Source organism: Grammomys surdaster, unplaced genomic scaffold (genome assembly GCF_004785775.1).
Source record: "Grammomys surdaster isolate TR1022 unplaced genomic scaffold, NIH_TR_1.0 126198, whole genome shotgun sequence".
Classification (NCBI taxonomy): domain Eukaryota; kingdom Metazoa; phylum Chordata; class Mammalia; order Rodentia; family Muridae; genus Grammomys; species Grammomys surdaster.
The window spans coordinates 3,280,791-3,285,461 of NW_021621003.1; the positions used below are offsets into that span (position 1 = coordinate 3,280,791).

Below are 4,671 nucleotides of genomic sequence, written 5' to 3' on the forward strand. Positions count from 1 at the left end.
CACCTGCCTCCTCATCGCCCACCTGAGGCTGCACCTGCCTCCTCATCACCCATCTGTGGCTGCACCTGCCTACTTATAGCCTGTCTGCGGCTGCACTAGCCTGCTCCTTTCCTTTTTGCTTTTTATTACTTCTTATTTTATTTCCTTCCTTCCTCTCCCAACATGACCTCTCTACATAGCCCAGGCAGGCCTCAAACTTTAAGTGACCTCCCTGCCTCAGCTCCTCAATGCTGGGCTTATAGGTGTGTTTTTCAACACTAGCTACTGGCCTACTTATTAATCTTTGAGTACGTAAGGGTCAACCCCAGATTTTTGTGTTTCCAGAGCTTATGTAGTTAGTTCTCTTTCATCATCTAGGATTTAATGTCAATGTTACATCCACAGAGAGCACTTCTGTGACCACCCAAGCTAAAGTATTCCCATAACTCCACTCACATATTCAGAATTATACACTATGGCTGTGTGGTGGTTTTATTAGGCATGTTCCCTCCCACCCCCTCCCCCTGCTGCCAATAGACTTGTGCCTTTGAATGCTTGGCCCATAGGGAGTGGCGCTATTAGGAGGTGTGGCTTGTTGGAGGAAGTACAACACTGTGGGGACAGGATTTGAGGTCTCCTATGCTCAAGCTACACCAAGTATGTCTCCAGTCTCCTTCTACTGCCTGCAGATCAAGATGTAGAACTCTCAGCTCCTTCTGTAGTACTCTGTCTCCCTGGATGCTGCCATGTTTCCCACCATGACAATAATGGACTAGACCTCTGAAACTGTAAGCCAGCCTGAATTAAATACTTTATTTTATAAGAGTTGCTGTGGTCATTGTGTCTCTTTACAGCAACAAAGACCCCAAGACAGGCTGAAACTATGAATTGGTACAACCTTTTTGAACGGACAAATGGCAAGATCTATCAAAACCTAAATGCACATATATTCTCTTTTAAGCCAGAATTTCTACCTCAAAATTTTAATTCTAAATATAAGCATGTACATGTGAGAAGTTACATATCAGCATTATTTGTTGCTGAGTTACAAAATTCTAGCCATGACCTAAATGCCCATTAACAGAGCCTCCTTAAATAGGACTGAAAAGTCATTAGACACTTCCCACATCCCTCACTACAACTTCTGAGAGACAAACATCATCACATCCTTTATTTTATATGGAAAGGCACTGAGGCACAGGGATCATAGAGGTGTTTGCCCAACATGCATAGCTGCCAAGTGGTAGAGTGGGAGATCAGATCCCACACTCTGGGTCTCTATGTAAAACCAGCATCCAATACACACTTCTTCACGGAATCCTATGACCTCAGGTAGAACATGGGCTACTCTCCAAGACAGACAGTTAAATAAAAAAAAAAAAAGTGAAGCGTCAAGTTTAACCTCTTGGAGCTTTTCTTTTCCTTCTATTTTAGGGGACACAAATATGTATGTTGTGAACAACTAAGCAAAGACATAGAAGAAACGGTGGGAAGGTAAGAAACGTAAGAAAAAACAGCTGCCCTGGAAAGAGACGCTCTGGGTAAAGGGCAAGGGTGGGGGAAGACCCATTGATTGCTGCCTGAGTTTTATTGCATGTGCACAAACATACACACACTGCCTGCTCAAAGAAGAAAGAGTAAACAGATGGCCAAGCTGAGAGTTTTCCAAAAACAAAAAGAATATGCGCAAGCCACTGGCATATTGCCTGTGGTATTTCTTCCTGTGTCTAGCAGTAAATAGCTTGTTTATTAGTGGCCACTTATGTCTCCATGAGAATCATTACTTAAAATTATTTGAGTTTTCTCTGCAGTGCTGAGGAGGCAGGGCATGCTCATTGCACTGGGGACTCTAGCTCAGTACACCCTCGGACAGTTTCAGCTGAAAAGGACAGGGTTGCCTGCCATACAGGTCAGTGGTACAGTTCCAACACTACACATACTTGCAGGAGTACTGAAGCCCTGGATAAAGAACAGCAAGTGCTGAGAGCTGAGGTAAGCAAAGAGTTAACAATGCAGGGAGCTTTTGGATTAAAGGTGCACAAAAGTTATTGATGTGAGATCTAGTAAGCGTCTCGGTATGAAAAGTGAAAAGTTAAAAATCTCAGGCCAAATCTATGAGGGACAGCTCTACTCAAAAGTCAAAACAACAACAACAAAACAAAAGCAGACGAAACAGTATCAATAGTGAGAAGGGTATGTAATGAACGGAAGTTAATTCAAGCCTTTAAACATGGACGAATTTAGAAATGTTGTTTGAGCGCATACACAAATGCGGTCATATTTAGGCAGTTTGCAATTTTGAAAATGATCGTTGACTGACTCAATAATGGGAAGACCTGACTTTGAAGTCAGGTATATGACCCAGGAATCCCACCTATCAGTATATTACAAACAGACTTGGGAACTGGGCCTAAAGGAGACAGTTGTACACCCATGCTCAGAACAGCATTACTCACAGTAGAAGCGACCTGAGTGTCCACAGGTGGGTAACAGGCAAAGAAAATGCAGTGTGGTATATATCTACAATGGAATATTACTTAGCCCTAAAAGTATTCTTATACATGGTACAACATGAATGAATCCTGTGTGAAATGAAATAAGACACAAAGGAAGCAGTATCATGTGACTTTACTTAGAGGATACCAAGAACAGCCAGATTCGTGGAGGCAGAAAGCAATCGATGGTTGTCATGTTGCATGTGTATTTTGTGTGTGAGTATGAGCATGTGGAAACCAGAGGACAGCTTTAAATGCCTGCCCTTGCCTTCCATTTTGTTTGAGGGAAGGTCTCTTGCTCGTCTCTGCTGCATACGCCAGGCTAGCTTTTATGTGTGTTCTGGAGATTTAACTCCAGTCCTCGTGCTTGCACACAGGCTTACAATGGTACTCCTCTTAAAATAAATCTATTGCTGGATGTGATGACACACGTCTTTAATCCCAGCACTTGGGAGGCAGAGACAGCCAGATCCCTGAGTTCAAGTCCAGGCTGGTCTACAGAGGGAGTTCCAGGAGACCCAGGGCTGCACAGAGAAATCCTGTCTCAAAAAATACAAAAGACAAACCCAAACAAAAAAATTACCGTGGAGCTGGGAAGATGGCTCAAGTGCTGGTTTTGTGAGCATGAGGACAAAGCTCAGATCCTTAACACAGGTATAACAGCACTTATGAAGGTCCACATTTGAACCCTAGTGCTGGGGCAGGGGAAGGGAGGGGAGCTAGAGACAGGAAAATCCTGGTGCTTGTTGACCAGCCATTCAAGCCAAATCAGGAGCTCAAGGTTAAGAGAGAGCTCCTGCCTCATTAACTAAGATGGAAAGCAACTGAGAAACACACACGCCCAATGTCAGTCTCTGGTCTCGGTTTGTATACATGTGCACCTGCATGTACATATGCATGTGTATATTAACATATGTACGAACACATACACACACTAAAAGAAAACTTCTGAAGTTAGAGAGAAAGAAAAGTGCTTGCCATACAGGCATGAAGATAGGGTGTCCATTCCCCAGAATCTGAAAAGAACTGGGCATGATGGGACATGTTTATAATCCTAGCATAGGAATGTGGGGACAGGGGGAGCCCTGTGGCATGCTGGCTAGCCAGTCTAGTCTAAATTGACCAGCTATGGGCCAGTGAGAAACTTCATCTTTAAAAAAAAAAAGGTGGACAGTAATTTGAGGATAACACATCATACATACAAACATACATACATACATACATACATACATACTTACTACAGGGCTAGGGATATAGTTCAGTGGTAGGGTGATTCCCAAGAATAAGTGAGGTCCTATGTTCAGCCAAGAAAAATAAATCTAAAACATACAGTTCAGATGCCTTAACTGTAAAATCCACTCAAGGATCAGTCCTAAAGAGCACCAGCCTAGCGGTTACAGGCAGTGGAGTGCCAATTAAGAGCCCAGATTCAGGAGACAGTGCAACAGCTCATATCCCAGCTCAGCCACTTGCCAGCTACAGGACCTCAAGGAAGCTTATTAAGTTCTCCGTGGCTCAGTTTCCATATCTGTAAAACAACACTAGGTAACTCAAAGGGTTGTGGGAATGAAATGAGCTACAGAGTAGGAAGAAGCCTGTCTAGATGCAGCAAGCATTCAGTCAGCATGAACAACTGTTGTCACAACTATCCCGGTGTCACTGATGACGTCAGGGGAAGGAAGCTTCGGTGGCTGGGCACCTTTATCCCTGTACCATTCACCCAATGGCACCTCTGTGATGGCTTGTCAAATGCTCCGTCTCACAGACAGTGCATCAGCGATTTCACGGATTTCAGGGTTAAATATTCTTCCGTACACGCATCCAACACCCCTCCTCATCCAGACCCATCTGCAGTTTGCAAGGCCACCTAAGTCATCCAGGCAAAAGGTCTGGCGCCGCACACGCAGCCCAAGGGAGGTGTGCGCAGGCCTGAGCCACCGGCCTCCCACTTTCTGCGATCAGGGTCCTATATTTGGATTTTGACTTGTTCGGCCTGACTTGCTGCTAAATCTGTATCCAGTTAATCTTACACGGTTGTGGGGGAGGAGTCACGTTGCTACGGCAACCCAACAACTTTGGGCAGAGAGAGTGGAAATAGAATTTCAGGACTGGGGACCACCAAAGGACTCCAAAATGCCTATTTCTGCGCCCTCTCTCTCTCTCTCTCTCTCTCTCTCTCTCTCTCTCTCTCTCTCTC

General features: G+C 44.5%; 1 protein-coding gene across 1 annotated transcript in view; it reads right to left on the reverse strand.

Annotated features, from left to right (window-relative positions):
• The window catches only part of Samd4a (sterile alpha motif domain containing 4A), a 213,794-nt gene that overhangs the window by 153,711 nt on the left and 55,412 nt on the right, over nt 1-4,671 (reverse strand). The window lies entirely within an intron of this gene.